The 11747-nt window shown below is 39.6% G+C and overlaps 1 long non-coding RNA gene across 1 annotated transcript; it reads right to left on the reverse strand.

The window, feature by feature from the left end:
• Window positions 1-4817: 4817 nt before the first annotated feature.
• On the reverse strand, window positions 4818-7641 carry LOC143419945 (uncharacterized). Its single transcript, XR_013099970.1, has 4 exons — window positions 7613-7641; window positions 6288-6380; window positions 5886-6182; window positions 4818-5265 (listed from the first exon to the last, which is right to left on the reverse strand). It is a non-coding gene; the product is annotated as an uncharacterized LOC143419945 (long non-coding RNA).
• Between the last annotated feature and the right edge of the window lie 4106 nt (window positions 7642-11747).

Consider the following 11747-nt stretch of genomic DNA (forward strand, 5'->3'; position numbering starts at 1 on the left):
CAATCCATCCACGTATCCTCTTCAGGGTCGCAGGGGGTGCATGTCTTTGGACGGTGGGAGGAAGCCGGAACTCAGGACCTTCTTGCTTCGCAACAACAGTGCTACCCACTGTGCCACCATTCACTTTAATTTATTAGTTAATTTAAAGGTAAAAGAGGGAACTCATACAGACTTAGCTGTCACACATTTTTGCTTTGAGTTTTTTTCATACCTTCACGTGTACACTACCAGTCAAAAGTTTGGACACACCTTTCCTTTAATGGTTTATCTTTACTTTCATGACTATTTACATTGTAGACTCTCACTGAAGCCATCAAAACTATGAATGAACACATATGGAATTATGTAGTAAATAAAAAAGTGTGAAATACCTCAAAACATGTTTCATGCTTTAGATTCTTCAAAATGTCCACCCTTTGCTTTAATCACTGCTTTGCACACTCTTGGCATTCTGTCGATGAGCTTCATGAGGTCGTCAGCTGAAATAGGTTTCCAACATTCCTGAAGAAGTTCCCAGAGATGCACTTGTTGGCCTTTTGCCTTCACTCTGCGGTCCATCTCAAACCGAACCTCGATTGGGTTTAGGTCAGGCAATTGTGGAGGCCAGGCCATCTGGCGCAGCACTCCATCACTCTCCTTCTTGGTCAGATAGCCTTTACACAGCCTGGAGGTGTGTTTGGGGTCATTGTTGAAAAATAAATGATGGTAGAACTAAACTGGATGGGAAGGCATGTTGCCTTCAGTTTTGAATAAATCTCCAACAGTGTCACCACCAAAGCACCCCCACACTATACCACCTCCTCCTCCATGCTTCACGGTGGGAACCATGCAAGTAGAGACCATCCGTTCACCTTTTCTGTGTCGCAGACAGACACGGCGACTGGAAACGAAGATCTCAAATTTGGACAAAAACACAGATTTTCACAGGTCTAATGTTCATCCCTTGTGTTTCTTTGCCCAAACAAAGCTGTTCTGCTTGTTGCTTTTCCTTAGCAATGGTTTCTTATCAGTGGTTTTAGACCATAAAGATCTGATTCGCACAGTTTCTTCTGATCAGTTGATGTAAATAAGTGTCTGCTCCTGGAACTCTGTGTGGCATTTATCTGGGCCCTAATCTTTATCACAGCGCTTAATGGTTTTTCACCACTGCACTTGAGGACACATTCAAAGTTTTAGCAATTTTCCGGACTCACTGAGCTTCAGTTCTTAAACTAATGATTCAATTCTATTTATCCAGAAACAAATAACAGCAACAGTCACCTCAAGGTGATTTATGTTGCAAGGCAGAGACCCTACAATAATACATACAGAGGAAAACCCAACAATCACATGACCCCCTTTGAGCAAGCAGTCAGACTGTTGTTTCTCTTTACTTAGCTGATTGGTTCTCGCCATAATATGAATTCTAATCGCTGTCAAATAGGGCTGTCAGCTGTGTACCAACCTGACTTCTGCACAACACATCTGATGGTCTCACAATGAACCTTGAGAAGGCACACATGTGAAGTGAAAACCATTTCATTTGACTACATCACGAACCTCACTGAAAGAAGGCCAAGGGTTTGCAGCGCCGTCGACAAAGCAAAGGGTGGCTGCTTTCAGGAATCTAAAATATAAGATATATTCAGAGTTATTTATCAGTATTTTTGCTTTGCTGCATAATTCCATATATCCCGCTCTCTATATTTGATGTCTTCAGTATGTATCTACAATGTAGAAAGTAGTAAAAATAAAGAAGAACCATTAAATGAGAAAGTTTGACTGGTAGTGTATTCATTTTTGACCGTTTATCCTCTCAATAAAGCGTGAAGCTGACATAGAGTTAAAGACAACCATACACCCCCACAAACATGCCCATAACCAGTTTAGAATCACAAGTTAAACTGCCAAACATGCCTTTGGAGGATACCAGAGTGCTGGGAGGAAATGCCACACAGGCACAGGGAGAACAAAGAAACGTAACAAACAACAGCTCTGACCTGTTCACAAACTCTGCAGAAAAAGTGCCAGCACTAAACAATGCACCGCCATTCACTGCATTTGTAAAACAGAAACCACTTTGAACAGATTATACAAAACTCAAATGTATCCTTTTATTATTCACAAAGGCTTTTATTTAACATTACCATTTTCTTGCAGGATGACTCAACCCTACATGATAAATCTACATGACTGATGTAAAAAAAATAAATAATCCAAAACAAACAAACCAGCAGCTGAAGCTAATGTGTGCGGAACCACACAACTGCAGAGTCTTTTGACTCTAAGCTACTTTTCTGGGTAAAGGTGATAAAAAACTCCAGGAACTCATCAACCTTGCTGCCGGCTTGTCATTTAAATCCTCACAGAGCTCCCTGCAGCAGGTTTTACATTCCTTTGGCACCGTGAAATAGGTGCCAAAGCAGGTGTTGCATAAGAAATCTCACGGAGAGAACAGAAACGTTTACTCATGACTGTAGCGCTGATGCTGAGCCAAACTATTTCGATTCAGTTCACTTTTACTGACAGAGTGCCAATCACATCAACAATCTAATGTGTGATCTAAATCTGTGCTGAACGCCCTCTGAAGGAACTTAATCTTATTCGTTTGCCAGTTTAAAGACAGGAAATCGTCCACAAAATCACAAACAAGTAAATATCAGCAGCACTAATGTTGTTGAGTTGTAGTGGAAGCCAGATGCTAAAAACACCTTTTTGTACCAGGTAAATATACTTATTTTGATTCTGCATTTGAGCATGCTCATGCTAACCAAGACGCACACTCAAGAAATGAAAGAGGAAACTGCATTTCCTCGGGGTACTTGCGAATGTTAGCTCGTGACATACATTCTAGCCTCGCCTCTAAATATTTATGCGGGCCAAGGAGGTAGCACTGAAGCTAAAAACGCAAAACCCAAAACAAATGGGCGACATAATGGCGACTACATCAACTTCAGCATCATCAGAGTGTCTACACTGAAATGAGACAGCTCTTGTTTCAGAGAGGTTCAGACTTTTTAGAGCTTCACATGACAAATATATGACAGCGGGGGAGATTCTAAGTTGAAACTTTTATGCATGCAGTGCCTTGTAATTTATGTTAATGAAATATGCTGTTTGCAAATGTAATCAGCCTCATCATCAAACCTCAACTCAACTGAATAAACATTATAAGGCTATCTTGAAAAGCAACCTAATCAGTTGGATGACCTATTGTAGTGTCTAAGAATAATTCAGAGTGAATAATCAGACATTTCAATCTCATCCACCCTTTTCAGGGTGGAGCCTTTAGTTACCATACCCAAGGCAAGGGCTCAAGGTAAAGAACTATTTGTGGCAAAGCAGATCAGATGAGATACACGCACAACATGAGTGCAGTCTCATATTTACACAGAATCACATACAAATCATTGAGCACTTAAAGTAGCATTAATCAGTACAGACACTAGAAACTCAGGCTGCCATTCAATATACCTGTACATGAAGTAAACTGGTAATAGAGTTGCTTTATATTAAAGTTTCTGAATTCATACTGTACAAACCCTTGTTTTATTAAACAATGTTTTTTTTCTTGTCCTCTCTCTTTCCATCCTCGTCACTTAACTAGAAACTGGTCTCCACACACCTTGTGTGAATCGCACATTTGTTCCTGATGACTTTGCTGCTTTATAAGGAAGGGTTATTCTTTACTGTAGCAGTGAAGCCTGGTATGAACTTTTGTGGTGTTTTGTTTCTTATTATGAGGAGTTGGTAATGGCCAAATGAAGCTTTCTGCAGCACCGGCTCATGTATTGAAAAAGGTTCACTACTGAAGCTTTTCAACACATGCTTCTTTGGTGACATTTGGTGGCCACAAATATGAACAGCAGCTTTAATCCACAAATGAAAAGAAAACTGCTGTATTATGATTGCCCACTGAGAGATGCTGATTTGCCAGCCTATATTTAATATCATGTGACATTCTGTGACATCGGCCTGACTTTGCTTGTGACTTCCTGACATTTGTAAACAAATAGATAAAAATGACATCATATATAACGACATATCACAAAGTATTATAACAGGTTGGACTATGCTTCTGCTGTTAGGTAACTGCCTCAACGTGATTATGTAATTAATTTGTGCATTTATATATATTATATTCTAACCCTTATGTATAGTGTATTTGTATGTATGTTTTGGACCCGGGGGTACACTTGCTTATTAACTAGTAAAATAAAAACATAAAATAAGGTTATTCTGTTTGTTTTTTTCCTCGCTGACTCTGTCTCTCAATGTCTTGGTTTTCTTTTGACACATGTGCCGTCAGCTCAGCTTCAAATGGAGCCGTGTTTTTGACCAGTTCCCTGGCTGAATGGAAGAATTATCTGTGATCGTACATTGGGCCAGAATCAAATATGTGGTTGTCCAAGCAGACTGAAAATTGACTATTTATCTGACATCTCATAATTTCCTCTTGCTTAAGGAGTGGCTATGATCTTTGTAAAACAGCCAGCAAGATTGCAGCACAGGTTTTCCAGACATAGCTGAGACAGCCCTAGTAACATCATCAGGGTCTGTTTCTAGCTGGCCACATTACAGTAACACAATTAGATTTCTTTGTACACTAGTCAAGGTGCAGTTTGTAGATGCTAGATTGTAATGTGGTGGGGGGACGTAACAGAGAGATTTTCAGGTTTTATTCCACATGTAATCAAATATAAAATACCCTCCAAAAACAAACAAACAAACAAACAAACAAACAAACAAACAAACAAACAAACAAACAAACAAACAAACAAACAAACAAACAAACAAACAAACAAACAAACAAACAAACAAACAAACAAACAAACAGATTATACAATATTTAGAATTTATTGTGGTCACACTATCCCACCATTAACTGGAGACATTGTAGGCTTGTGTACAGTACAGAGGCAGTGTTCACACATCACTGAATGAAAGTAAACAGTAGTTTTGTAACAAAGCTCCTCTCAGGAGCACAGCAGACAATATTCAGCTGCAGCTGTGCTCGTTGTTGTTGTTTGTATAAACCTATCGAGTAATGACAGTAATGTTTTTGGGAAGCAGGTGGATCCACATTCATACATCAAATACATGCCACATAACACCACAATCAGTCTTTAATTCACAGTGCAGAATCTGTGCCACTTACATTTCTGTGTGTCTGTGACTTCTATAGAGAGAAAATGGACACAGCTGTGGGAAAAACACAGAGTACGACGGCCATCGCATGTGACTTCTCCTGCATTCCTCGTCCATTTCCTGTCACCCTTACTGAAGCTGACAAAGTAAAGTACATTTATTAAAGTACAGTTAACATGAGCATGAAATACAATTGAAATACAAAATATTAATTCACAGACATATTTCTTGTAAATGTACAGTACTGTGCAAAAGTTTTAGGTAGGTGTTAAAAAAAAGGTTGTAAACAAAGAATGCTTTCAGAAATATAAATGATTGTTTATTGGCCCCAAATGTATTGTGCAGCAGGACAACGACCCCTAACGATGGTATGGCGCCCGCAGAGGTCTGATTTCAATATCATTGTGTGTGTCTGGCATTATATGAAGAGACAGAAGGATGTGAGGAAGCCTACGTCCACAGAAGATCTGTGGTTAGTTTCCCACGTGTGGGACTAACAGAGGCTCCTCTTATCTTATCTCTTATCTCTTAGCCAGGAAGAATTGATGATGTTTTGAAGGCAAAGGGTGGTCACACCAAATATTGATTTGAATGAGATTTCTCTTTTGTTCATTCACTGCATTTTGTTGATTGACAAAAATCAATTATTAACTTTTCCATTTTTGAAAGCATTCTCTGTTTACAACATTTTTTCTCACCTGCCTAAAGCTTTTGCACAGTACTGTATATTTCTGATGATATTACTGAAACTTACTAACCTGCAGAAGGGAATAGTTGTGCAGGATGGGATTTAGCCATACCACAGCCTGACCTGATTTCAACTGTAACGTTCACCTCTTTCGTGACACTTGGGACGGTCACTGAGACATACTTCAGACGATCCCCTTTACAGATGTGTTTTGTCAAACTCCTGTAACATTGTATGGGCTCATTTTTGTTCTCCACGGTATATATATCAAAAACGCTACAGTTTGAGCCATCTTTCCAATTTATGGTACAATTTAGAGTCACACTTTGTCTAACTTCTGCAGTCTTGCTGCAATTCACTGACACAGCTGAAAGCAAAAAAAGCACCAAATGATATTATTATATTTCTTCTTTCTAATGCATTTACATGAATAGCAATACTTCTATTTTTGATGCACACATTGTATAATTACCTTGATCTGATGATACAGTGCTTTGTAGAGCAAAGAACAGACTCAAGCATATGCACAGGTAGAACATCCTGGAAGCCTCAATGTCTTTAAAAACTGGAAGGAAGCAGAAAAGTGTTGCTGTTTTAGAAACAGGGTTTTGTAGTCTTAATTTATTTTTTATTGTGTAATTTAAGATCATCATAAAATTTGAGAAAACAACCATAGCAGTCATTTATGCAAACAATGAGTGAAAGCAAACTTTTAAAATGCTCTAACAAAAGCTGAATGTTTTTAAGCTTCAGTGTTTGTCAGGTTAGTTTGTTTAAAGCTGTGCAATCAGTGAGCATCTCAAAAGGAACTTGCACACACAATACACTTCACTTTTACTGAGCGCGATCGTTTTATGTGGAATTACAAAAAAAAAACCTGCAACAAGTTTCGACAGCTTCCTTAAAGAATAGTAAGAATGCTGATAGCCTGCAAAAAAACAGAAAGTGGAATAACTGATCCATGGAAGACACCTGAAACCAGGTTAGGTATGAAGATACTCCTTGATAGATACTCCATTCTGTAATATTTGATGCCTGATCTTTTGTTGTGATAGACTTTGGCTGTACATTACTAACAACATTGTGTGTCACAGTACATTGATCAGGAGTCTGCTGATCAACAATACTCCGCAGCACACAGTAATCCTTAATAATTTTTCTCTTTAATTTCCCAATAAAGTAGACTTTTGTTCCCATTTCAGGGAATAATATTGTACTTTAAACCTCTGCATTCATCGGACAGCTGCAGCTCCTCAACTAACAATTATTCTGTCCACATTAAGATGGTTGGAATATGATAAGTTTTGTAGCTTTGATCTAAGTTTGCACATCTGTCATCATGGTAAACAGCCAGCTTCCTGCACATGCATCCACATCATTTACAATTTAAAGGCATCATCTATTAAAAGTAATAAAAGCAAATAATAGCAAAACAAATAGTAAACAAACAATAAATAATAAAATGTAATGGATGTGACTTATACAGATCAAAGCAATGCATATTTGACTAAATTAATAAAAAAAATTAAATTAGACAGGTAAGAGTGGTACTTTTACTTTTGATATGCAACATTTTGTTTCCACAAACTCACCTAAAGGCACTTTTCTTAAATATAAAATATTTCTCCCAATATCTGTTTAAAATGATCAAAGCAAATCTGTTTGCATCAGCAGCTCTCTATCACCCAAATAAAACCAAGCATATCATTCATTACGTATTCTAGGGAAAAGAAGCAATTTATACCATCTCTTGCAGACAATTTTGGTAAACTAGGTTCACTGAAAAGTAATACTTACTTAGCAGGGAACTTAACTCCTTGCAGGGTATCTGAGAATGACTCAAAAACCAGGAGAGACAGCATTAATCCAGTTCACAGCTGCCACAGGACACCAGTGGGAGTTACCCGAAGAAGAGAAAGTAAGAAGCAGACAGGTTGCTCAACATGAACTCTACCAATGGGGCACTTCAGGTAAGAATAAACCACCAGCTACCAGTTTTGGGGTCATTAATAAAGAAAAGTAAGAGAATAGAAAAACAATAGAAAAATAGTTATCCACAGTTTATTTTTTTTTAATTTGGATATTGGCTACTAATAACTTATTTTGATCCCAGGCCTTGTAACTGACCATTTTCAAGGGAGTGTTTGTTAAACTACGTTTTGTTTGTCAAGGTCAGCTCATGCCTTAAGACATGCAATTAATGAGGTTAGGTTAACTAGGGATTTTCATATTGCCCACAGGTGTGAATGTGAGTTTGAATGGTTGTCTGTCTCTCTACTGATTAACTCAGCATCATTTTTTTTTCTTTGTTAATCTCTGGATCGTCATGTGCCCTTGGGCTCAACACAAGAGCCACAGGCAAATACAGACAAGCTCCCCCAGGTGGTTAAAAGTAAGAATAACCTATTGAGATTTCACTATTCCATGGTTCGTCTTTCCCTGGGCCAGAATTAAATACACTTGATGGTTCAAGCAGAATTGGTAAGTGGTTGGTGATCGGTCCTCCTCTAGCAGCCGACTGCCTTTGGTCTCCGGCTCTTCTCCTCTATACGCCACACCTGCATTTATGAAGGGAGACACCTGATAATTGCTGTCTTTGTTGCTTTCATAGTGACTTTCTGTTTGGGGCTACATCCAGTTGACCTCTGGTCTATCTGAAGCCTGTCCTACTTCATGGTCAACACCATACTTAACAGACAATTTAATTGGATTAATAGACAAAAAAGCAAAGCAAAAAAAAAGACAAAAAATCAAAAGCAAATGGCAGTGATCACATTGAATGGCAGCAACTTGAATGCTGCACTTGAATAACCCTGCTGCGATTGTAAGACAACATCCAGGTTCAATGCAATTCAGTTCATCGGTCTCAATCCACAATCCGCAGGAATAACAAAAATATTACAAAACCGGGGGTGGATTGTGGGCAGAAGGTCATTTATATATTAAAATGGACATTTAAAGAAATAAGCAGGAGTTTTCATCTCTTAACCCTGACATTATTAAAAAATTCTTACATGGCACTGTGATTTTGTTGGCTCCGATACAGTCACACACTGTAAAAAAAAAAAAAAAAAATTGTTGCAATAACTTAAAAACTCAATTCTGGGGTCTGGAGTGTGGGGCCTCCCTGCTGCTGCGGAGTCGGGGTGGTCTGCCTCTCCCCACCGCAGGGAAAAGGGTAACACCACCTGGGTCTGGGTGCAGTTCCCCCCTCCAGGGGCAAGGGTACCTAGACCCGGTTCGTAGAGTACGCTTGGGGAGTGTGATCGTGTGTACAGCGTCTCTTTATGTCTGTCTCCACGTTGGTTGAGTGTGGAGTAAGTGCATATGAGAGCATGAGGGTGGGAATGGATGTTTGTATATGTGTGTGCCTGTATGTCTGTGTCTATATGTCAGGTTGGGTATCAGGCGCCACCTCTCTGGGGACATCTCAGGCCCTCCAAGGTTTGGAGGCCTATCTCCCCCTACCACCACTTCCCCTGCCGGTGGCGGACTCCCTCAGACATCGGTGCGTTGGTGGTTCTTTGTGTCCGGGGATGGGCGTCCGGGTACACACAGGATCACTCCTTGGTGGCCACTTATTGGGGCCTGGAGCCTGGGGCTCGCTCGGGCCACTTCGGAGGTGGGGTGCCCCCGGCCTCTCGGTCTGGGGCTCGGTCACTCAGGCACAGCTGGCTGCCGGCGGAGCTCACGGGCGCGTCACTGCAACTCCCCCTGGCTTCTGCTCCGCAGCTGCTGAGTGAGCCCTCATCTGGGACTCTCCTCAGCTCTTTCTGGGACAGTGGCGCGGCTGCCCCTCTGTTGGTCTTCCTTGGTCTCTTGTGTTCTGGGGGCCTCTGGATGTCTGGAGTTTTGATCTCCTCCATACCTGCTTCATGCCCTGGAGGACGGGGCTGTGGCCCCCCCACACCCTCTAGCAGATCATTACATGAAGGAACCTTTTAAAAAAAACAAGCGCGTCCATGCTCACAGGTGTACACACGGGTGCTCACACACACAAACTACACCCTTTTTGGCTCCTGCCTCAAAGCACACTGTGTGCCTGTCGATCTTACGTGCTGCACAATAATGTTTAATATTTAGGATTTACTGTTATATTCCCATATATCATTGTGATATTAAAAAAAAAACAAAAAAAAAAACTCAAGGCAACCCACTGCATTTACACTTTTGGGTTCTGATGGATAACTTATAATTTCAAGTTTAGGAGAAAAGTTGCTTCAACTAATGTTTTTGTGTTTACAAGATTAATAACTGTGCTTTTTCTTAACTCATATTTTATTGTTTTAACAATGTATTTCCTAAAGTTTACACAACATTTTTTTTGTTTTGCCAATCAATTTCCTAAAGTCTAGAAAAAGTACCCTTTATAGTTTTCATAAGTTGCTCCCTGTTGTATTAATGAATATTTACACAATGTTGATTTTCAAATAACTATATTGTGTTCAAACACAACTGCACCACTGACAATGTTTTGAGATGAGCCATTTTTAACATACTGACAACATTCAGCCACAAATAAAGTCATTTTCCAAAAACAAAAAAAAGGTCAAATTTTTGTAATAAATGTTACTCATCCAATTTTAAAGGTGTGGTATTGTCAGTCAGAATATCAAACCTATCTTGATTGACAGTCACTAACAAACAGATGAAAACATCAGATGGCAGGATGTGAACTCTTCTATCTGGTTTCCATACAGCAAACAAATGTGTACTTGAGTTCTTTGGGAAACTCCATGTTGAGCCCATAAAGTAGGCCAAACAGGTAGGCAAAGGCAGTGGGAAGGTCTGGCAGATCATCAAGAATAATGTCCTCTTCCAAAACAATGGCAGTGTTGACCCCTGTGGACTGCGAGTTGGGTCCCACGCAGTCCTCCAGAACAGTGAGGATGCCCGCCGTAACACCTCGGGTTGCCCTCTCAACTGGATCTGTATCCTATGCAAAATTAACAACAGTACATATAAGTCTCTGTAAACCAAAACTGAAGATTGAGTAGATTTGCATGCTCACCAGACATGTTAAGAAGAGTTTGGTCTCGTCGTCGCGAACAAATATCGGTAACCCTTCCAAACTGATGGTTCGTCAATGCTGGACTATGTTTGAGACCTAAAACAAGGAAATCAAATAAGACTCAGTCTCATTTATAAACCTACCATTTTGTTTTAAAAACACATTAATTGTTGCTAAAAATACAGCCTTAAGAAATAAGATGTTAAAATGAGTTATTCCAGATAATTGCTCATGGTTTTGTCGGTTTTTTTTAAGTAATTTTGATGCAAAACCAATGTAGCACACTTATGAAAACATTTATAACAAAAAGTGGCATGAGTGGGATGAGAGTTGAACTGTCCATCATGACCTGCCATCTGCCAAACACACAGCGCTGCTTCTTATCTTATAATCCCATTCAGGAGGACACTTTTTTGAAAACTAACAATTTTTATATCAATTTGGGAACTTCAGGTTCATGCACAAGTTATGCAAACAAAGTTATATGGTACTATTTACCTAAAAATGCAATTTTTTATATAACCATTTAAATCTATTTACAGAACAATCAGGTGTTCTGCATCAAATAAGAAGGCACACAAATTATTTGTGCCAGTCCAAAAAATAGTTTGTGTGCAGTATAAGACAGAAGACCCTGCAGGTCTGACAACAGGAGGTGTATCAGTCCTGTTTTCCATGTGGGAACCGCGTTTACACTGGAATCTGCTTTTGATGGCTTTTTTGGAGCAAATGTGACATTCAGCAGTATAACTGACACACAATACAAAACAATAACTACACTACACATTAACTCTAGCCTCCAAACACGCTAAACATCACTAATGTCTCACATATGAAAACTCACGCTCTCTTTCTTTTGCTCGCCCGCTTTCCATCGCAGGTGTCACTCTTAAAACTTCCCCCTCTCCCTAAACAACTAAG

Source organism: Maylandia zebra, linkage group LG8, assembly GCF_041146795.1.
Source record: "Maylandia zebra isolate NMK-2024a linkage group LG8, Mzebra_GT3a, whole genome shotgun sequence".
In the NCBI taxonomy this organism is placed as follows: domain Eukaryota; kingdom Metazoa; phylum Chordata; class Actinopteri; order Cichliformes; family Cichlidae; genus Maylandia; species Maylandia zebra.